The sequence below is a fragment of the Oncorhynchus mykiss genome, chromosome 17 (genome assembly GCF_013265735.2).
Source record: "Oncorhynchus mykiss isolate Arlee chromosome 17, USDA_OmykA_1.1, whole genome shotgun sequence".
Classification (NCBI taxonomy): domain Eukaryota; kingdom Metazoa; phylum Chordata; class Actinopteri; order Salmoniformes; family Salmonidae; genus Oncorhynchus; species Oncorhynchus mykiss.
In genome coordinates this window covers 83,475,861-83,497,892 of record NC_048581.1, presented here as the reverse complement: position 1 = coordinate 83,497,892, position 22,032 = coordinate 83,475,861, and the positions used below count along the sequence as shown (strand labels likewise).

Below are 22,032 nucleotides of genomic sequence, written 5' to 3'. Positions count from 1 at the left end.
AGTATTTTTCCCAGCTTGATTTTGGTCAAATAAATCTAGTTTTGAGCCAAACAGGAGTCAAATATTCAATCTTCTGACCTGTTATCAGACACGTTATCCATTGCGCCACTGGCCGCACAGCCAAGCTGAAGTCAGGACACACCTAGGCCAGTGTACACAGTCATAGCTTCTGTCACCGACAAGGTTCCTTGGGATTTCTGTTACAGATGCAAATCTTAATTTGATCCTCCTGTTGTTGCATGAATTTTACTGCAGAGCAAGAAATGCAGCAATGAAGTGTATTCAACGTTTAAAATGCCTTGTATAATTTGAATCTACATAACATGTCACATTTCCTGTTGCTGAGGGAATATTGTTGTGTTGTGTGAAACTGCTGCCAGTTAAAATGCAGTATCTGTTGTTACACAAGTGCATCCCAAACAACAAGATATTCTTTCCCATACCGGGAGTTGAACCCGGGCCACCTGGGTGAAAACCAGGAATCCTAACCGCTAGACCATATGGAAAGACACATACTTAAAATACACATCACAGACAAATCTTTAAATGTTGACATTATGCCTTTTGGATTAAAAGCTACATCTTTTTTTCTCTGAGATGTTGGGGAATGTCCAGATGAAATCAGTCTAAAATGAGTTTGAAGTGAGAACAGCCAGAAGCACTGAAAAGTATACAGTATCAATCCCGGCTTGATTTCAATAAATTAAATTAAGTATCGAGCCAGCCAGGAGTCGAACCTAGAATCTTCTGATCCGTAGTCAGACACGTTATCCATTGCGCCACTGGCCCCACGTCTAAGCTGAAGTCAGGTCACAGCTAGACCAGTGTACACAGTCATTGTGTCTGTCAACAACAAGGTTCCTTGGTTTTCTGTTTCAGATGCATATCTTAATTTGATCCTCCTGTTGTTGCATGAATTTTACTGAAGAGCAAGAAATGCAAACTTGAAGTGTATTCAATGTTTAAAAAGTCTTGTAAATTATGAATCTACAAAACATGTCACATTTGCTGTTGCTGAGGGAATATTGTTGTGTTGTGTGATTCTGCTGCCAGTTAAAATGTGGTATCTGTTCTTACACAAGTGCATCCCAAATGACAAGATGTTCTTTCCCATACTGGGAGTTCAACCCGGGCGAAAACCAGAAATCCTAAAAGCCAGACCATATGGGAAGACAGTTACTTTAAAAAAACATCACAGACAAATCCATAAACGTTGAAATGATGCTTGTTGTAATTACAAGCTCCATCTTTTTCTCAGCGATGTTGGAGAAAAGTCCCATATAAAATCAGTCTAAAATGTGTTTGAATCGAGAACTGCCAGACACAATGAAAAGTATACAGTATTTTTCCCAGCTTGATTTTGGTCAAATAAATCTAGTTTTGAGCCAAACAGGAGTCAAATATTCAATCTTCTGACCTGTTATCAGACACGTTATCCATTGCGCCACTGGCCGCACAGCCAAGCTGAAGTCAGGACACACCTAGGCCAGTGTACACAGTCATAGCTTCTGTCACCGACAAGGTTCCTTGGGATTTCTGTTACAGATGCAAATCTTAATTTGATCCTCCTGTTGTTGCATGAATTTTACTGCAGAGCAAGAAATGCAGCAATGAAGTGTATTCAACGTTTAAAATGCCTTGTATAATTTGAATCTACATAACATGTCACATTTCCTGTTGCTGAGGGAATATTGTTGTGTTGTGTGAAACTGCTGCCAGTTAAAATGCAGTATCTGTTGTTACACAAGTGCATCCCAAACAACAAGATATTCTTTCCCATACCGGGAGTTGAACCCGGGCCACCTGGGTGAAAACCAGGAATCCTAACCGCTAGACCATATGGGAAGACACATACTTAAAATACACATCACAGACAAATCTTTAAATGTTGACATTATGCCTTTTGGATTAAAAGCTACATCTTTTTTTCTCTGAGATGTTGGGGAATGTCCAGATGAAATCAGTCTAAAATGAGTTTGAAGTGAGAACAGCCAGAAGCACTGAAGAGTATACAGTATCAATGCCGGCTTGATTTCAATCAATTAAATTAAGTATCGAGCCAGCCAGGAGTCGAACATATAATCTTCTGATCCGTAGTCAGACACGTTATCCATTGCGCCACTGGCCCCACGTCTAAGCTGAAGTCAGGTCACAGCTAGACTAGTGTACACAGTCATTGTGTCTGTCAACAAAAAGGTTCCTTGGTTTTCTGTTTCAGATGCATATCTTAATTTGATCCTCCTGTTGTTGCATGAATTTTACTGAAGAGCAAGAAATGCAAACTTGAAGTGTATTCAATGTTTAAAAAGTCTTGTAAATTATGAATCTACAAAACATGTCACATTTGCTGTTGCTGAGGGAATATTGTTGTGTTGTGTGATTCTGCTGCCAGTTAAAATGTGGTATCTGTTCTTACACAAGTGCATCCCAAATGACAAGATGTTCTTTCCCATACTGGGAGTTCAACCCGGGCGAAAACCAGGAATCCTAAAAGCCAGACCATATGGGAAGACAGTTACTTAAAAAAACATCACAGACAAATCCATAAACGTTGAAATTATGCTTGTTGTATTACAAGCTCCATCTTTTTTCTCAGAGATGTTGGAGAAAAGTCCCATATAAAATCAGTCTAAAATGTGTTTGAATCGAGAACTGCCAGACACAATGAAAAGTACACAGTATTTTTCCCAGCTTGATTTTGGTCAAATAAATCTAGTTTTGAGCCAAACAGGAGTCAAATATTCAATCTTCTGACCTGTTATCAGACACGTTATCCATTGCGCCACTGGCCGCACAGCCAAGCTGAAGTCAGGACACACCTAGGCCAGTGTACACAGTCATAGCTTCTGTCACCGACAAGGTTCCTTGGGATTTCTGTTACAGATGCAAATCTTAATTTGATCCTCCTGTTGTTGCATGAATTTTACTGCAGAGCAAGAAATGCAGCCATGAAGTGTATTCAACGTTTAAAAAGCCTTGTATAATTTGAATCTACATAACATGTCGCATTTCCTGTTGCTGAGGGAATATTGTTGTGTTGTGTGAAACTGCTGCCAGTTAAAATGCAGTATCTGTTGTTACACAAGTGCATCCCAAACAACAAGATATTCTTTCCCATACCGGGAGTTGAACCCGGGCCACCTGGGTGAAAACCAGGAATCCTAACCTCTAGACCATATGGGAAGACACATACTTAAAATACACATCACAGACAAATCTTTAAATGTTGACATTATGCCTTTTGGATTAAAAGCTACATCTTTTTTTCTCTGAGATGTTGGGGAATGTCCAGATGAAATCAGTCTAAAATGAGTTTGAAGTGAGAACAGCCAGAAGCACTGAAGAGTATACAGTATCAATGCCGGCTTGATTTCAATCAATTAAATTAAGTATCGAGCCAGCCAGGAGTCGAACATATAATCTTCTGATCCGTAGTCAGACACGTTATCCATTGCGCCACTGGCCCCACGTCTAAGCTGAAGTCAGGTCACAGCTAGACTAGTGTACACAGTCATTGTGTCTGTCAACAAAAAGGTTCCTTGGTTTTCTGTTTCAGATGCATATCTTAATTTGATCCTCCTGTTGTTGCATGAATTTTACTGAAGAGCAAGAAATGCAAACTTGAAGTGTATTCAATGTTTAAAAAGTCTTGTAAATTATGAATCTACAAAACATGTCACATTTGCTGTTGCTGAGGGAATATTGTTGTGTTGTGTGATTCTGCTGCCAGTTAAAATGTGGTATCTGTTCTTACACAAGTGCATCCCAAATGACAAGATGTTCTTTCCCATACTGGGAGTTCAACCCGGGCGAAAACCAGGAATCCTAAAAGCCAGACCATATGGGAAGACAGTTACTTAAAAAAACATCACAGACAAATCCATAAACGTTGAAATTATGCTTGTTGTATTACAAGCTCCATCTTTTTTCTCAAAGATGTTGGAGAAAAGTCCCATATAAAATCAGTCTAAAATGTGTTTGAATCGAGAACTGCCAGACACAATGAAAAGTACACAGTATTTTTCCCAGCTTGATTTTGGTCAAATAAATCTAGTTTTGAGCCAAACAGGAGTCAAATATTCAATCTTCTGACCTGTTATCAGACACGTTATCCATTGCGCCACTGGCCGCACAGCCAAGCTGAAGTCAGGACACACCTAGGCCAGTGTACACAGTCATAGCTTCTGTCACCGACAAGGTTCCTTGGGATTTCTGTTACAGATGCAAATCTTAATTTGATCCTCCTGTTGTTGCATGAATTTTACTGCAGAGCAAGAAATGCAGCCATGAAGTGTATTCAACGTTTAAAAAGCCTTGTATAATTTGAATCTACATAACATGTCACATTTCCTGTTGCTGAGGGAATATTGTTGTGTTGTGTGAAACTGCTGCCAGTTAAAATGCAGTATCTGTTGTTACACAAGTGCATCCCAAACAACAAGATATTCTTTCCCATACCGGGAGTTGAACCCGGGCCACCTGGGTGAAAACCAGGAATCCTAACCGCTAGACCATATGGGAAGACACATACTTAAAATACACATCACAGACAAATCTTTAAATGTTGACATTATGCCTTTTGGATTAAAAGCTACATCTTTTTTTGTCTGAGATGTTGGGGAATGTCCAGATGAAATCAGTCTAAAATGAGTTTGAAGTGAGAACAGCCAGAAGCACTGAAAAGTATACAGTATCAATCCCGGCTTGATTTCAATCAATTAAATTAAGTATCGAGCCAGCCAGGAGTCGAACCTAGAATCTTCTGATCCGTAGTCAGACACGTTATCCATTGCGCCACTGGCCCCACGTCTAAGCTGAAGTCAGGTCACAGCTAGACCAGTGTACACAGTCATTGTGTCTGTCAACAACAAGGTTCCTTGGTTTTCTGTTTCAGATGCATATCTTAATTTGATCCTCCTGTTGTTGCATGAATTTTACTGAAGAGCAAGAAATGCAAACTTGAAGTGTATTCAATGTTTAAAAAGTCTTGTAAATTATGAATCTACAAAACATGTCACATTTGCTGTTGCTGAGGGAATATTGTTGTGTTGTGTGATTCTGCTGCCAGTTAAAATGTGGTATCTGTTCTTACACAAGTGCATCCCAAATGACAAGATGTTCTTTCCCATACTGGGAGTTCAACCCGGGCGAAAACCAGAAATCCTAAAAGCCAGACCATATGGGAAGACAATTACTTTAAAAAAACATCACAGACAAATCCATAAACGTTGAAATGATGCTTGTTGTAATTACAAGCTCCATCTTTTTCTCAGCGATGTTGGAGAAAAGTCCCATATAAAATCAGTCTAAAATGTGTTTGAATCGAGAACTGCCAGACACAATGAAAAGTATACAGTATTTTTCCCAGCTTGATTTTGGTCAAATAAATCTAGTTTTGAGCCAAACAGGAGTCAAATATTCAATCTTCTGACCTGTTATCAGACACGTTATCCATTGCGCCACTGGCCGCACAGCCAAGCTGAAGTCAGGACACACCTAGGCCAGTGTACACAGTCATAGCTTCTGTCAGCGACAAGGTTCCTTGGGATTTCTGTTACAGATGCAAATCTTAATTTGATCCTCCTGTTGTTGCATGAATTTTACTGCAGAGCAAGAAATGCAGCAATGAAGTGTATTCAACGTTTAAAATGCCTTGTATAATTTGAATCTACATAACATGTCACATTTCCTGTTGCTGAGGGAATATTGTTGTGTTGTGTGAAACTGCTGCCAGTTAAAATGCAGTATCTGTTGTTACACAAGTGCATCCCAAACAACAAGATATTCTTTCCCATACCGGGAGTTGAACCCGGGCCACCTGGGTGAAAACCAGGAATCCTAACCGCTAGACCATATGGGAAGACACATACTTAAAATACACATCACAGACAAATCTTTAAATGTTGACATTATGTCTTTTGGATTAAAAGCTACATCTTTTTTTCTCTGAGATGTTGGGGAATGTCCAGATGAAATCAGTCTAAAATGAGTTTGAAGTGAGAACAGCCAGAAGCACTGAAAAGTATACAGTATCAATCCCGGCTTGATTTCAATCAATTAAATATCGAGCCAGCCAGGAGTCGAACCTAGAATCTTCTGATCCGTAGTCAGACACGTTATCCATTGCACCACTGGCCCCACGTCTAAGCTGAAGTCAGGTCACAGCTAGACCAGTGTACACAGTCATTGTGTCTGTCAACAACAAGGTTCCTTGGTTTTCTGTTTCAGATGCATATCTTAATTTGATCCTCCTGTTGTTGCATGAATTTTACTGAAGAGCAAGAAATGCTGAAGTGTATTCAATGTTTAAAAAGTCTTGTAAATTATGAATCTACAAAACATGTCACATTTGCTGTTGCTGAGGGAATATTGTTGTGTTGTGTGATTCTGCTGCCAGTTAAAATGTGGTATCTGTTCTTACACAAGTGCATCCCAAATGACAAGATGTTCTTTCCCATACAGGGAGTTCAACCCGGGCGAAAACCAGAAATCCTAAAAGCCAGACCATATGGGAAGACAGTTACTTTAAAAAAACATCACAGACAAATCCATAAACGTTGAAATGATGCTTGTTGTAATTACAAGCTCCATCTTTTTCTCAGCGATGTTGGAGAAAAGTCCCATATAAAATCAGTCTAAAATGTGTTTGAATCGAGAACTGCCAGAAGCACTGAAAAGTATACAGTATCAATCCCGGCTTGATTTCAATCAATTAAATTAAGTATCGAGCCAGCCAGGAGTCGAACCTAGAATCTTCTGATCCGTAGTCAGACACGTTATCCATTGCGCCACTGGCCCCACGTCTAAGCTGAAGTCAGGTCACAGCTAGACCAGTGTACACAGTCATTGTGTCTGTCAACAACAAGGTTCCTTGGTTTTCTGTTTCAGATGCATATCTTAATTTGATCCTCCTGTTGTTGCATGAATTTTACTGAAGAGCAAGAAATGCAAACTTGAAGTGTATTCAATGTTTAAAAAGTCTTGTAAATTATGAATCTACAAAACATGTCACATTTGCTGTTGCTGAGGGAATATTGTTGTGTTGTGTGATTCTGCTGCCAGTTAAAATGTGGTATCTGTTCTTACACAAGTGCATCCCAAATGACAAGATGTTCTTTCCCATACAGGGAGTTGAACCCAGGCCACCTGGGTGAAAACCAGGAATCCTAACCGCTAGACCATATGGGAAGACACATACTTAAAATACACATCACAGACAAATCTTTAAATGTTGACATTATGCCTTTTGGATTAAAAGCTACATCTTTTTTTCTCTGAGATGTTGGGGAATGTCCAGATGAAATCAGTCTAAAATGAGTTTGAAGTGAGAACAGCCAGAAGCACTGAAAAGTATACAGTATCAATCCCGGCTTGATTTCAATCAATTAAATTAAGTATCGAGCCAGCCAGGAGTCGAACCTAGAATCTTCTGATCCGTAGTCAGACACGTTATCCATTGCGCCACTGGCCCCACGTCTAAGCTGAAGTCAGGTCACAGCTAGACCAGTGTACACAGTCATTGTGTCTGTCAACAACAAGGTTCCTTGGTTTTCTGTTTCAGATGCATATCTTAATTTGATCCTCCTGTTGTTGCATGAATTTTACTGAAGAGCAAGAAATGCAAACTTGAAGTGTATTCAATGTTTAAAAAGTCTTGTAAATTATGAATCTACAAAACATGTCACATTTGCTGTTGCTGAGGGAATATTGTTGTGTTGTGTGATTCTGCTGCCAGTTAAAATGTGGTATCTGTTCTTACACAAGTGCATCCCAAATGACAAGATGTTCTTTCCCATACAGGGAGTTCAACCCGGGCGAAAACCAGAAATCCTAAAAGCCAGACCATATGGGAAGACAGTTACTTTAAAAAAACATCACAGACAAATCCATAAACGTTGAAATGATGCTTGTTGTAATTACAAGCTCCATCTTTTTCTCAGCGATGCTGGAGAAAAGTCCCATATAAAATCAGTCTAAAATGTGTTTGAATCGAGAACTGCCAGACACAATGAAAAGTATACAGTATTTTTCCCAGCTTGATTTTGGTCAAATAAATCTAGTTTTGAGCCAAACAGGAGTCAAATATTCAATCTTCTGACCTGTTATCAGACACGTTATCCATTGCGCCACTGGCCGCACAGCCAAGCTGAAGTCAGGACACACCTAGGCCAGTGTACACAGTCATAGCTTCTGTCACCGACAAGGTTCCTTGGGATTTCTGTTACAGATGCAAATCTTAATTTGATCCTCCTGTTGTTGCATGAATTTTACTGCAGAGCAAGAAATGCAGCAATGAAGTGTATTCAACGTTTAAAATGCCTTGTATAATTTGAATCTACATAACATGTCACATTTCCTGTTGCTGAGGGAATATTGTTGTGTTGTGTGAAACTGCTGCCAGTTAAAATGCAGTATCTGTTGTTACACAAGTGCATCCCAAACAACAAGACATTCTTTCCCATACCGGGAGTTGAACCCGGGCCACCTGGGTGAAAACCAGGAATCCTAACCGCTAGACCATATGGGAAGACACATACTTAAAATACACATCACAGACAAATCTTTAAATGTTGACATTATGCCTTTTGGATTAAAAGCTACATCTTTTTTTCTCTGAGATGTTGGGGAATGTCCAGATGAAATCAGTCTAAAATGAGTTTGAAGTGAGAACAGCCAGAAGCACTGAAGAGTATACAGTATCAATGCCGGCTTGATTTCAATCAATTAAATTAAGTATTGAGCCAGCCAGGAGTCGAACCTAGAATCTTCTGATCCGTAGTCAGACACGTTATCCATTGCGCCACTGGCCCCACGTCTAAGCTGAAGTCAGGTCACAGCTAGACCAGTGTACACAGTCATTGTGTCTGTCAACAACAAGGTTCCTTGGTTTTCTGTTTCAGATGCATATCTTAATTTGATCCTCCTGTTGTTGCATGAATTTTACTGAAGAGCAAGAAATGCAAACTTGAAGTGTATTCAATGTTTAAAAAGTCTTGTAAATTATGAATCTACAAAACATGTCACATTTGCTGTTGCTGAGGGAATATTGTTGTGTTGTGTGATTCTGCTGCCAGTTAAAATGTGGTATCTGTTCTTACACAAGTGCATCCCAAATGACAAGATGTTCTTTCCCATACTGGGAGTTCAACCCGGGCGAAAACCAGGAATCCTAAAAGCCAGACCATATGGGAAGACAGTTACTTAAAAAAACATCACAGACAAATCCATAAACGTTGAAATTATGCTTGTTGTATTACAAGCTCCATCTTTTTTCTCAGAGATGTTGGAGAAAAGTCCCATATAAAATCAGTCTAAAATGTGTTTGAATCGAGAACTGCCAGACACAATGAAAAGTACACAGTATTTTTCCCAGCTTGATTTTGGTCAAATAAATCTAGTTTTGAGCCAAACAGGAGTCAAATATTCAATCTTCTGACCTGTTATCAGACATGTTATCCATTGCGCCACTGGCCGCACAGCCAAGCTGAAGTCAGGACACACCTAGGCCAGTGTACACAGTCATAGCTTCTGTCACCGACAAGGTTCCTTGGGATTTCTGTTACAGATGCAAATCTTAATTTGATCCTCCTGTTGTTGCATGAATTTTACTGCAGAGCAAGAAATGCAGCAATGAAGTGTATTCAACGTTTAAAATGCCTTGTATAATTTGAATCTACATAACATGTCACATTTCCTGTTGCTGAGGGAATATTGTTGTGTTGTGTGAAACTGCTACCAGTTAAAATGCAGTATCTGTTGTTACACAAGTGCATCCCAAACGACAAGCTTTTCTTTCCCATACCGGGAGTTGAACCCGGGCCACCTGGGTGAAAACCAGGAATCCTAACCGCTAGACCATATGGGAAGACACATACTTAAAATACACATCACAGACAAATCTTTAAATGTTGACATTATGCCTGTTGGATTAAAAGCTACATCTTTTTTTCTCTGAGATGTTGGGGAATGTCCAGATGAAATCAGTCTAAAATGAGTTTGAAGTGAGAACAGCCAGAAGCACTGAAGAGTATACAGTATCAATGCCGGCTTGATTTCAATCAATTAAATTAAGTATCGAGCCAGCCAGGAGTCGAACCTAGAATCTTCTGATCCGTAGTCAGACACGTTATCCATTGCGCCACTGGCCCCACGTCTAAGCTGAAGTCAGGTCACAGCTAGACTAGTGTACACAGTCATTGTGTCTGTCAACAACAAGGTTCCTTGGTTTTCTGTTTCAGATGCATATCTTAATTTGATCCTCCTGTTGTTGCATGAATTTTACTGCAGAGCAAGAAATGCAAACTTGAAGTGTATTCAATATTTAAAAAGTCTTGTAAATTATGAATCTACAAAACATGTCACATTTGCTGTTGCTGAGGGAATATTGTTGTGTTGTGTGATTCTGCTGCCAGTTAAAATGTGGTATCTGTTCTTACACAAGTGCATCCCAAATGACAAGATGTTCTTTCCCATACGGGGAGTTCAACCCGGGCGAAAACCAGGAATCCTAAACTCCAGACCATATGGGAAGACAGTTACTTAAAAAAAACATCAAAGACAAATCCATAAACGTTGAAATGATGCTTGTTGTAATTACAAGCTCCATCTTTTTCTCAGAGATGTTGGAGAAAAGTCCCATATAAAATCAGTCTAAAATGTGTTTGAATCGAGAACTGCCAGACACAATGAAAAGTATACAGTATTTTTCCCAGCTTGATTTTGGTCAAATAAATATAGTTTTGAGCCAAACAGGAGTCAAATATTCAATCTTCTGACCTGTTATCAGACACGTTATCCATTGCGCCACTGGCCGCACAGCCAAGCTGAAGTCAGGACACACCTAGGCCAGTGTACACAGTCATAGCTTCTGTCACCGACAAGGTTCCTTGGGATTTCTGTTACAGATGCAAATCTTAATTTGATCCTCCTGTTGTTGCATGAATTTTACTGCAGAGCAAGAAATGCAGCAATGAAGTGTATTCAACGTTTAAAATGCCTTGTATAATTTGAATCTACATAACATGTCACATTTCCTGTTGCTGAGGGAATATTGTTGTGTTGTGTGAAACTGCTGCCAGTTAAAATGCAGTATCTGTTGTTACACAAGTGCATCCCAAACGACAAGATATTCTTTCCCATACCGGGAGTTGAACCCGGGACACTTGGGTGAAAACCAGGACCAACCACTAGACCATATGGGAAGACACATAATTAAAATACACATCACAGACAAATCTTTAAATGTTGACATTATGCCTGTTGGATTAAAAGCTACATCTTTTTTTCTCTGAGATGTTGGGGAATGTCCAGATGAAATCAGTCTAAAATGAGCTTGAAGTGAGAACAGCCAGAAGCACTGAAGAGTATACAGTATCAATGCCGGCTTGATTTCAATCAATTAAATTAAGTATCGAGCCAGCCAGGAGTCGAACCTAGAATCTTCTGATCCGTAGTCAGACACGTTATCCATTGCGCCACTGGCCCCACGTCTAAGCTGAAGTCAGGTCACAGCTAGACTAGTGTACACAGTCATTGTGTCTGTCAACAACAAGGTTCCTTGGTTTTCTGTTTCAGATGCATATCTTAATTTGATCCTCCTGTTGTTGCATGAATTTTACTGCAGAGCAAGAAATGCAAACTTGAAGTGTATTCAATATTTAAAAAGTCTTGTAAATTATGAATCTACAAAACATGTCACATTTGCTGTTGCTGAGGGAATATTGTTGTGTTGTGTGATTCTGCTGCCAGTTAAAATGTGGTATCTGTTCTTACACAAGTGCATCCCAAATGACAAGATGTTCTTTCCCATACGGGGAGTTCAACCCGGGCGAAAACCAGGAATCCTAAACTCCAGACCATATGGGAAGACAGTTACTTAAAAAAAACATCAAAGACAAATCCATAAACGTTGAAATGATGCTTGTTGTAATTACAAGCTCCATCTTTTTCTCAGAGATGTTGGAGAAAAGTCCCATATAAAATCAGTCTAAAATGTGTTTGAATCGAGAACTGCCAGACACAATGAAAAGTATACAGTATTTTTCCCAGCTTGATTTTGGTCAAATAAATATAGTTTTGAGCCAAACAGGAGTCAAATATTCAATCTTCTGACCTGTTATCAGACACGTTATCCATTGCGCCACTGGCCGCACAGCCAAGCTGAAGTCAGGACACACCTAGGCCAGTGTACACAGTCATAGCTTCTGTCACCGACAAGGTTCCTTGGGATTTCTGTTACAGATGCAAATCTTAATTTGATCCTCCTGTTGTTGCATGAATTTTACTGCAGAGCAAGAAATGCAGCAATGAAGTGTATTCAACGTTTAAAATGCCTTGTATAATTTGAATCTACATAACATGTCACATTTCCTGTTGCTGAGGGAATATTGTTGTGTTGTGTGAAACTGCTGCCAGTTAAAATGCAGTATCTGTTGTTACACAAGTGCATCCCAAACGACAAGATATTCTTTCCCATACCGGGAGTTGAACCCGGGACACTTGGGTGAAAACCAGGACCAACCACTAGACCATATGGGAAGACACATAATTAAAATACACATCACAGACAAATCTTTAAATGTTGACATTATGCCTGTTGGATTAAAAGCTACATCTTTTTTTCTCTGAGATGTTGGGGAATGTCCAGATGAAATCAGTCTAAAATGAGCTTGAAGTGAGAACAGCCAGAAGCACTGAAAAGTATTCAGTGTCAATCCCAGCTTGATTTCAATCAATTAAATTAAGTATCGAGCCAGCCAGGAGTCGAACCTAGAATCTTCTGATCCGTAGTCAGAGACGTTATCCATTGCGCCACTGGCCCCACGTCTAAGCTGAAGTCAGGTCACAGCTAGACCAGTGTACACAGTCATTGCGTCTGTCAACAACAAGGTTCCTTGGTTTTCTGTTTCAGATGCATATCTTAATTTGATCCTCCTGTTTTTGCATGAATTTTACTGCAGAGCAAGAAATGCAAACTTGAAGTGTATTCAATGTTTAAAAAGTCTTGTAGATTACGAATCTACAATACATGTCACATTTGCTGTTGCTGAGGGAATATTGTTGTGTTGTGTGATTCTGCTGCCAGTTAAAATGTGGTATCTGTTCTTACACAAGTGCATCCCAAATGACAAGATGTTCTTTCCCATACTGGGAGTTCAACCCGGGCGAAAACCAGGAATCCTAAACGCCAGACCATATGGGAAGACAGTTACTTAAAAAAACATCACAGACAAATCCATAAACGTTGAAATGATGCAAGTTGTAATTACAAGCTCCATCTTTTTCTCAGAGATGTTGGAGAAAAGTCCCATATAAAATCAGTCTAAAATGTGTTTGAATCGAGAACTGCCAGACACAATGAAAAGTATACAGTATTTTTCCCAGCTTGATTTTGGTCAAATAAATCTAGTTTTGAGCCAAACAGGAGTCAAATATTCAATCTTCTGACCTGTTATCAGACACGTTATCCATTGCGCCACTGGCCGGACAGCCAAGCTGAAGTCAGGACACACCTAGGCCAGTGTACACAGTCATAGCTTCTGTCACCGACAAGGTTCCTTGGGATTTCTGTTACAGATGCAAATCTTAATTTGATCCTCCTGTTGTTGCATTAATTTTACTGCAGAGCAAGAAATGCAGTCATGAAGTGTATTCAACGTTTAAAATGCCTTGTATAATTTGAATCTACATAACATGTCACATTTCCTGTTGCTGAGGGAATATTGTTGTGTTGTGTGAAACTGCTGTCAGTTAAAATGCAGTATCTGTTGTTACACAAGTGCATCCCAAACGACACGAAATTCTTTCCCATACCGGGAGTTGAACCCGGGCCACCTGGGTGAAAACCAGGACCAACCACTAGACCATATGGGAAGACACATACTTAAAATACACATCACAGACAAATCTTTAAATGTTGACATTATGCCTGTTGGATTAAAAGCTACATCTTTTTTTCTCTGAGATGTTGGGGAATGTCCAGATGAAATCAGTCTAAAATGAGGTTGAAGTGAGAACAGCCAGAAGCACTGAAAAGTATTCAGTGTCAATCCCGGCTTGATTTCAATCAATTAAATTAAGTATCGAGCCAGCCAGGAGTCGAAACTAGAATCTTCTGATCCGTAGTCAGACACGTTATCCATTGCGCCACTGGCCCCACGTCTAAGCTGAAGTCAAGTCACAGCTAGACCAGTGTACACAGTCATTGTGTCTGTCAACAACAAGGTTCCTTGGTTTTCTGTTTCAGATGCATATCTTAATTTGATCCTCCTGTTGTTGCATGAATTTTACTGAAGAGCAAGAAATGCAAACTTGAAGTGTATTCAATGTTTAAAAAGTCTTGTAAATTATGAATCTACAAAACATGTCACATTTGCTGTTGCTGAGGGAATATTGTTGTGTTGTGTGATTCTGCTGCCAGTTAAAATGTGGTATCTGTTCTTACACAAGTGCATCCCAAATGACAAGATGTTCTTTCCCATACTGGGAGTTCAACCCGGGCGAAAACCAGGAATCCTAAAAGCCAGACCATATGGGAAGACAGTTACTTTAAAAAAACATCACAGACAAATCCATAAACGTTGAAATGATGCTTGTTGTAATTACAAGCTCCATCTTTTTCTCAGCGATGTTGGAGAAAAGTCCCATATAAAATCAGTCTAAAATGTGTTTGAATCGAGAACTGCCAGACACAATGAAAAGTATACAGTATTTTTCCCAGCTTGATTTTGGTCAAATAAATCTAGTTTTGAGCCAAACAGGAGTCAAATATTCAATCTTCTGACCTGTTATCAGACACGTTATCCATTGCGCCACTGGCCGCACAGTCAAGCTGAAGTCAGGACACACCTAGGCCAGTGTACACAGTCATAGCTTCTGTCACCGACAAGGTTCCTTGGGATTTCTGTTACAGATGCAAATCTTAATTTGATCCTCCTGTTGTTGCATGAATTTTACTGCAGAGCAAGAAATGCAGCAATGAAGTGTATTCAACGTTTAAAAAGCCTTGTATAATTTGAATCTACATAACATGTCACATTTCCTGTTGCTGAGGGAATATTGTTGTGTTGTGTGAAACTGCTGCCAGTTAAAATGCAGTATCTGTCTTTACACAAGTGCATCCCAAACGACAAGAAATTCTTTCCCATACCGGGAGTTGAACACGGGCCACCTGGGTGAAAACCAGGACCAACCACTAGACCATATGGGAAGACACATACTTAAAATACACATCACAGACAAATCTTTAAATGTTGACATTATGCCTGTTGGATTAAAAGCTACATCTTTTTTTCTCTGAGATGTTGGGGAATGTCCAGATGAAATCAGTCTAAAATGAGCTTGAAGTGAGAACAGCCAGAAGCACTGAAAAGTATTCAGTGTCAATCCCGGCTTGATTTCAATCAATTAAATTAAGTATCGAGCCAGCCAGGAGTCGAACCTAGAATCTTCTGATCCGTAGTCAGACACGTTATCCATTGCACCACTGGCCCCACGTCTAAGCTGAAGTCAGGTCACAGCTAGACCAGTGTACACAGTCATTGTGTCTGTCAACAACAAGGTTCCTTGGTTTTCTGTTTCAGATGCATATCTTAATTTGATCCTCCTGTTGTTGCATGAATTTTACTGAAGAGCAAGAAATGCAAACTTCAAGTGTATTCAATGTTTAAAAAGTCTTGTAAATTATGAATCTACAAAACATGTCACATTTGCTGTTGCTGAGGGAATATTGTTGTGTTGTGTGATTCTGCTGCCAGTTAAAATGTGGTATCTGTTCTTACACAAGTGCATCCCAAATGACAAGATGTTCTTTCCCATACTGGGAGTTCAACCCGGGCGAAAACCAGGAATCCTAAAAGCCAGACCATATGGGAAGACAGTTACTTTAAAAAAACATCACAGACAAATCCATAAACGTTGAAATGATGCTTGTTGTAATTACAAGCTCCATCTTTTTCTCAGCGATGTTGGAGAAAAGTCCCATATAAAATCAGTCTAAAATGTGTTTGAATCGAGAACTGCCAGACACAATGAAAAGTATACAGTATTTTTCCCAGCTTGATTTTGGTCAAATAAATCTAGTTTTGAGCCAAACAGGAGTCAAATATTCAATCTTCTGACCTGTTATCAGACACGTTATCCATTGCGCCACAGGCCGCACAGCCAAGCTGAAGTCAGGACACACCTAGGCCAGTGTACACAGTCATAGCTTCTGTCACCGACAAGGTTCCTTGGGATTTCTGTTACAGATGCAAATCTTAATTTGATCCTCCTGTTGTTGCATGAATTTTACTGCAGAGCAAGAAATGCAGCAATGAAGTGTATTCAACGTTTAAAAAGCCTTGTATAATTTGAATCTACATAACATGTCACATTTCCTGTTGCTGAGGGAATATTGTTGTGTTGTGTGAAACTGCTGCCAGTTAAAATGCAGTATCTGTTGTTACACAAGTGCATCCCAAACGACAAGAAATTCTTTCCCATACCGGGAGTTGAACCCAGGCCACCTGGGTGAAAACCAGGACCAACCACTAGACCATATGGGAAGACACATACTTAAAATACACATCACAGACAAATCTTTAAATGTTGACATTATGCCTGTTGGATTAAAAGCTACATCTTTTTTTCTCTGAGATGTTGGGGAATGTCCAGATGAAATCAGTCTAAAATGAGCTTGAAGTGAGAACAGCCAGAAGCACTGAAAAGTATTCAGTGTCAATCCCGGCTTGATTTCAATCAATTAAATTAAGTATCGAGCCAGCCAGGAGTCGAAACTAGAATCTTCTGATCCGTAGTCAGACACGTTATCCATTGCGCCACTGGCCCCACGTCTAAGCTGAAGTCAGGTCACAGCTAGACCAGTGTACACAGTCATTGTGTCTGTCAACAACAAGGTTCCATGGTTTTCTGTTTCAGATGCATATCTTAATTTGATCCTCCTGTTGTTGCATGAATTTTACTGAAGAGCAAGAAATGCAAACTTGAAGTGTATTCAATGTTTAAAAAGTCTTGTAAATTATGAATCTACAAAACATGTCACATTTGCTGTTGCTGAGGGAATATTGTTGTGTTGTGTGATTCTGCTGCCAGTTAAAATGTGGTATCTGTTCTTACACAAGTGCATCCCAAATGACAAGATGTTCTTTCCCATACTGGGAGTTCAACCCGGGCGAAAACCAGAAATCCTAAAAGCCAGACCATATGGGAAGACAGTTACTTTAAAAAAACATCACAGACAAATCCATAAACGTTGAAATGATGCTTGTTGTAATTACAAGCTCCATCTTTTTCTCAGCGATGTTGGAGAAAAGTCCCATATAAAGTCAGTCTAAAATGTGTTTGAATCGAGAACTGCCAGACACAATGAAAAGTATACAGTATTTTTCCCAGCTTGATTTTGGTCAAATAAATCTAGTTTTGAGCCAAACAGGAGTCAAATATTCAATCTTCTGACCTGTTATCAGACACGTTATCCATTGCGCCACTGGCCGCACAGCCAAGCTGAAGTCAGGACACACCTAGGCCAGTGTACACAGTCATAGCTTCTGTCACCGACAAGGTTCCTTGGGATTTCTGTTACAGATGCAAATCTTAATTTGATCCTCCTGTTGTTGCATGAATTTTACTGCAGAGCAAGAAATGCAGCAATGAAGTGTATTCAACGTTTAAAATGCCTTGTATAATTTGAATCTACATAACATGTCACATTTCCTGTTGCTGAGGGAATATTGTTGTGTTGTGTGAAACTGCTGCCAGTTAAAATGCAGTATCTGTTGTTACACAAGTGCATCCCAAACAACAAGATATTCTTTCCCATACCGGGAGTTGAACCCGGGCCACCTGGGTGAAAACCAGGAATCCTAACCGCTAGACCATATGGGAAGAAACATACTTAAAATACACATCACAGACAAATCTTTAAATGTTGACATTATGCCTTTTGGATTAAAAGCTACATCTTTTTTTCTCTGAGATGTTGGGGAATGTCCAGATGAAATCAGTCTAAAATGAGTTTGAAGTGAGAACAGCCAGAAGCACTGAAAAGTATACAGTATCAATCCCGGCTTGATTTCAATAAATTAAATTAAGTATCGAGCCAGCCAGGAGTCGAAACTAGAATCTTCTGATCCGTAGTCAGACACGTTATCCATTGCGCCACTGGCCCCACGTCTAAGCTGAAGTCAAGTCACAGCTAGACCAGTGTACACAGTCATTGTGTCTGTCAACAACAAGGTTCCTTGGTTTTCTGTTTCAGATGCATATCTTAATTTGATCCTCCTGTTGTTGCATGAATTTTACTGAAGAGCAAGAAATGCAAACTTGAAGTGTATTCAATGTTTAAAAAGTCTTGTAAATTATGAATCTACAAAACATGTCACATTTGCTGTTGCTGAGGGAATATTGTTGTGTTGTGTGATTCTGCTGCCAGTTAAAATGTGGTATCTGTTCTTACACAAGTGCATCCCAAATGACAAGATGTTCTTTCCCATACTGGGAGTTCAACCCGGGCGAAAACCAGGAATCCTAAAAGCCAGACCATATGGGAAGACAGTTACTTTAAAAAAACATCACAGACAAATCCATAAACGTTGAAATGATGCTTGTTGTAATTACAAGCTCCATCTTTTTCTCAGCGATGTTGGAGAAAAGTCCCATATAAAATCAGTCTAAAATGTGTTTGAATCGAGAACTGCCAGACACAATGAAAAGTATACAGTATTTTTCCCAGCTTGATTTTGGTCAAATAAATCTAGTTTTGAGCCAAACAGGAGTCAAATATTCAATCTTCTGACCTGTTATCAGACACGTTATCCATTGCGCCACTGGCCGCACAGCCAAGCTGAAGTCAGGACACACCTAGGCCAGTGTACACAGTCATAGCTTCTGTCACCGACAAGGTTCCTTGGGATTTCTGTTACAGATGCAAATCTTAATTTGATCCTCCTGTTGTTGCATGAATTTTACTGCAGAGCAAGAAATGCAGCAATGAAGTGTATTCAACGTTTAAAATGCCTTGTATAATTTGAATCGACATAACATGTCACATTTCCTGTTGCTGAGGGAATATTGTTGTGTTGTGTGAAACTGCTGCCAGTTAAATTGCAATATCTGTTGTTACACAAGTGCATCCCAAACGACAAGATATTCTTTCCCATACCGGGAGTTGAACCCAGGCCACCTGGGTGAAACCAGGAATCCTAACCGCTAGACCATATGGGAAGACACATACTTAAAATACACATCACAGACAAATCTTTAAATGTTGACATTATGCCTGTTGGATTAAAAGCTACATCTTTTTTTCTCTGAGATGTTGGGGAATGTCCAGATGAAATCAGTCTAAAATGAGTTTGAAGTGAGAACAGCCAGAAGCACTGAAAAGTATACAGTATCAATCCCGGCTTGATTTCAATAAATTAAATTAAGTATCGAGCCAGCCAGGAGTCGAACCTAGAATCTTCTGATCCGTAGTCAGACACGTTATCCATTGCGCCACTGGCCCCACGTCTAAGCTGAAGTCAGGTCACAGCTAGACCAGTGTACACAGTCATAGCTTCTGTCACCGACAAGGTTCCTTGGGATTTCTGTTACAGATGCAAATCTTAATTTGATCCTCCTGTTGTTGCATGAATTTTACTGCAGAGCAAGAAATGCAGCAATGAAGTGTATTCAACGTTTAAAATGCCTTGTATAATTTGAATCTACATAACATGTCACATTTCCTGTTGCTGAGGGAATATTGTTGTGTTGTGTGAAACTGCTGCCAGTTAAAATGCAGTATCTGTTGTTACACAAGTGCATCCCAAACAACAAGATATTCTTTCCCATACCGGGAGTTGAACCCGGGCCACCTGGGTGAAAACCAGGAATCCTAACCGCTAGACCATATGGGAAGACACATACTTAAAATACACATCACAGACAAATCTTTAAATGTTGACATTATGCCTTTTGGATTAAAAGCTACATCTTTTTTTCTCTGAGATGTTGGGGAATGTCCAGATGAAATCAGTCTAAAATGAGTTTGAAGTGAGAACAGCCAGAAGCACTGAAAAGTATACAGTATCAATCCCGGCTTGATTTCAATCAATTAAATTAAGTATCGAGCCAGCCATGAGTCGAACCTAGAATCTTCTGATCCGTAGTCAGACACGTTATCCATTGCGCCACTGGCCCCACGTCTAAGCTGAAGTCAGGTCACAGCTAGACCAGTGTACACAGTCATTGTGTCTGTCAACAACAAGGTTCCTTGGTTTTCTGTTTCAGATGCATATCTTAATTTGATCCTCCTGTTGTTGCATGAATTTTACTGAAGAGCAAGAAATGCAAACTTGAAGTGTATTCAATGTTTAAAAAGTCTTGTAATTATGAATCTACAAAACATGTCACATTTGCTGTTGCTGAGGGAATATTGTTGTGTTGTGTGATTCTGCTGCCAGTTAAAATGTGGTATCTGTTCTTACACAAGTGCATCCCAAATGACAAGATGTTCTTTCCCATACTGGGAGTTCAACCCGGGCGAAAACCAGAAATCCTAAAAGCCAGACCATATGGGAAGACAGTTACTTTAAAAAAACATCGCAGACAATTCCATAAACGTTGAAATGATGCTTGTTGTAATTACAAGCTCCATCTTTTTCTCAGCGATGTTGGAGAAAAGTCCCATATAAAATCAGTCTAAAATGTGTTTGAATCGAGAACTGCCAGACACAATGAAAAGTATACAGTATTTTTCCCAGCTTGATTTTGGTCAAATAAATCTAGTTTTGAGCCAAACAGGAGTCAAATATTCAATCTTCTGACCTGTTATCAGACACGTTATCCATTGCGCCACGTGGCCGCACAGCCAAGCTGAAGTCAGGACACACCTAGGCCAGTGTACACAGTCATAGCTTCTGTCACCGACAAGGTTCCTTGGGATTTCTGTTACAGATGCAAATCTTAATTTGATCCTCCTGTTGTTGCATGAATTTTACTGCAGAGCAAGAAATGCAGCAATGAAGTGTATTCAACAGTTTAAAATGCCTTGTATAATTTGAATCTACATAACATGTCACATTTCCTGTTGCTGAGGGAATATTGTTGTGTTGTGTGAAACTGCTGCCAGTTAAAATGCAGTATCTGTTGTTACACAAGTGCATCCCAAACAACAAGATATTCTTTCCCATACCGGGAGTTGAACCCAGGGCCACCTGGGTGAAAACAGGAATCCTAACCGCTAGACCATATTGGGAAGACACATACTTAAATACACATCACAGACAAATCTTTAAATGTTGACATTATGCCTTTTGGAATTAAAAGCTACATCTTTTTTCTCTGAGATGTTGGGGAATGTCCAGATGAAATCAGTCTAAAATGAGTTTGAAGTGAGAACAGCCAGAAGCACTGAAAAGTATACAGTATCAATCCCGGCTTGATTTCAATCAATTAAAATTAAGCATCGAGCCAGCCAGGAGTCGAACCTAGAATCTTCTGATCCGTAGTCAGACACGTTATCTAATTGCGCCACTGGCCCCACGTCTTAAGCTGCAGTCAGGTCACAGCTAGACCAGTGTACACAGTCATTGCGTCTGTCAACAACAAGGTTCCTTGGTTTTCTGTTTCAGATGCATATCTTAATTTGATCCTCCTGTTGTTGCATGAATTTTACTGCAGAGCAAGAAATGCAAACTTGAAGTGTATTCAATGTTTTAAAAAGTCTTGTAAATTATGAATCTACAAAACATGTCACATTTGCTGTTGCTGAGGGCATATTGTTGTGTTGTGTGATTCTGCTGCCAGTTAAAATGTGGTATCTGTTCTTACACAAGTGAATCCCAAATGACAAGATGTTCTTTCCCATACTGGGAGTTCAACCCGGGCGAAAACCAGAATCCTAAACGCCAGACCATATGGGAAGACAGTTACTTTAAAAAAACATCACAGACAAGTCCATAAACGTTGAAATGATGCTTGTTGTAATTACAAGCTCCATCTTTTTCTCAGAGATGTTGGAGAAAAGTCCCATATAAAATCAGTCTAAAATGT

General features: G+C 39.6%; 22 non-coding genes across 22 annotated transcripts; all 22 read right to left on the bottom strand.

Annotated features, from left to right (window-relative positions):
- Positions 1 to 434: 434 nt before the first annotated feature.
- On the bottom strand, positions 435 to 506 carry trnae-uuc. The gene has a single exon. It is a non-coding gene; the product is annotated as a tRNA-Glu (tRNA).
- Positions 507 to 716: 210 nt separating this feature from the next.
- On the bottom strand, positions 717 to 789 carry trnar-acg. Its single transcript has one exon. It is a non-coding gene; the product is annotated as a tRNA-Arg (tRNA).
- Positions 790 to 1,773: 984 nt separating this feature from the next.
- On the bottom strand, positions 1,774 to 1,845 carry trnae-uuc. Its single transcript has one exon. It is a non-coding gene; the product is annotated as a tRNA-Glu (tRNA).
- A 1,266-nt stretch (positions 1,846 to 3,111) lies between these two features.
- On the bottom strand, positions 3,112 to 3,183 carry trnae-uuc. The gene has a single exon. It is a non-coding gene; the product is annotated as a tRNA-Glu (tRNA).
- A 1,266-nt stretch (positions 3,184 to 4,449) lies between these two features.
- Positions 4,450 to 4,521, bottom strand: trnae-uuc. Its single transcript has one exon. It is a non-coding gene; the product is annotated as a tRNA-Glu (tRNA).
- Positions 4,522 to 4,731: 210 nt separating this feature from the next.
- trnar-acg lies at positions 4,732 to 4,804 on the bottom strand. Its single transcript has one exon. It is a non-coding gene; the product is annotated as a tRNA-Arg (tRNA).
- Positions 4,805 to 5,788: 984 nt separating this feature from the next.
- trnae-uuc lies at positions 5,789 to 5,860 on the bottom strand. The gene has a single exon. It is a non-coding gene; the product is annotated as a tRNA-Glu (tRNA).
- A 205-nt stretch (positions 5,861 to 6,065) lies between these two features.
- On the bottom strand, positions 6,066 to 6,138 carry trnar-acg. The gene has a single exon. It is a non-coding gene; the product is annotated as a tRNA-Arg (tRNA).
- A 587-nt stretch (positions 6,139 to 6,725) lies between these two features.
- Positions 6,726 to 6,798, bottom strand: trnar-acg. Its single transcript has one exon. It is a non-coding gene; the product is annotated as a tRNA-Arg (tRNA).
- A 318-nt stretch (positions 6,799 to 7,116) lies between these two features.
- On the bottom strand, positions 7,117 to 7,188 carry trnae-uuc. Its single transcript has one exon. It is a non-coding gene; the product is annotated as a tRNA-Glu (tRNA).
- A 210-nt stretch (positions 7,189 to 7,398) lies between these two features.
- On the bottom strand, positions 7,399 to 7,471 carry trnar-acg. Its single transcript has one exon. It is a non-coding gene; the product is annotated as a tRNA-Arg (tRNA).
- A 984-nt stretch (positions 7,472 to 8,455) lies between these two features.
- On the bottom strand, positions 8,456 to 8,527 carry trnae-uuc. The gene has a single exon. It is a non-coding gene; the product is annotated as a tRNA-Glu (tRNA).
- A 210-nt stretch (positions 8,528 to 8,737) lies between these two features.
- On the bottom strand, positions 8,738 to 8,810 carry trnar-acg. The gene has a single exon. It is a non-coding gene; the product is annotated as a tRNA-Arg (tRNA).
- A 983-nt stretch (positions 8,811 to 9,793) lies between these two features.
- Positions 9,794 to 9,865, bottom strand: trnae-uuc. Its single transcript has one exon. It is a non-coding gene; the product is annotated as a tRNA-Glu (tRNA).
- A 210-nt stretch (positions 9,866 to 10,075) lies between these two features.
- On the bottom strand, positions 10,076 to 10,148 carry trnar-acg. The gene has a single exon. It is a non-coding gene; the product is annotated as a tRNA-Arg (tRNA).
- A 1,263-nt stretch (positions 10,149 to 11,411) lies between these two features.
- trnar-acg lies at positions 11,412 to 11,484 on the bottom strand. Its single transcript has one exon. It is a non-coding gene; the product is annotated as a tRNA-Arg (tRNA).
- Positions 11,485 to 12,747: 1,263 nt separating this feature from the next.
- Positions 12,748 to 12,820, bottom strand: trnar-acg. Its single transcript has one exon. It is a non-coding gene; the product is annotated as a tRNA-Arg (tRNA).
- A 2,598-nt stretch (positions 12,821 to 15,418) lies between these two features.
- On the bottom strand, positions 15,419 to 15,491 carry trnar-acg. The gene has a single exon. It is a non-coding gene; the product is annotated as a tRNA-Arg (tRNA).
- A 2,320-nt stretch (positions 15,492 to 17,811) lies between these two features.
- trnae-uuc lies at positions 17,812 to 17,883 on the bottom strand. The gene has a single exon. It is a non-coding gene; the product is annotated as a tRNA-Glu (tRNA).
- Positions 17,884 to 19,431: 1,548 nt separating this feature from the next.
- Positions 19,432 to 19,504, bottom strand: trnar-acg. Its single transcript has one exon. It is a non-coding gene; the product is annotated as a tRNA-Arg (tRNA).
- Positions 19,505 to 19,823: 319 nt separating this feature from the next.
- trnae-uuc lies at positions 19,824 to 19,895 on the bottom strand. The gene has a single exon. It is a non-coding gene; the product is annotated as a tRNA-Glu (tRNA).
- A 1,551-nt stretch (positions 19,896 to 21,446) lies between these two features.
- On the bottom strand, positions 21,447 to 21,520 carry trnar-acg. Its single transcript has one exon. It is a non-coding gene; the product is annotated as a tRNA-Arg (tRNA).
- Positions 21,521 to 22,032: the final 512 nt, after the last annotated feature.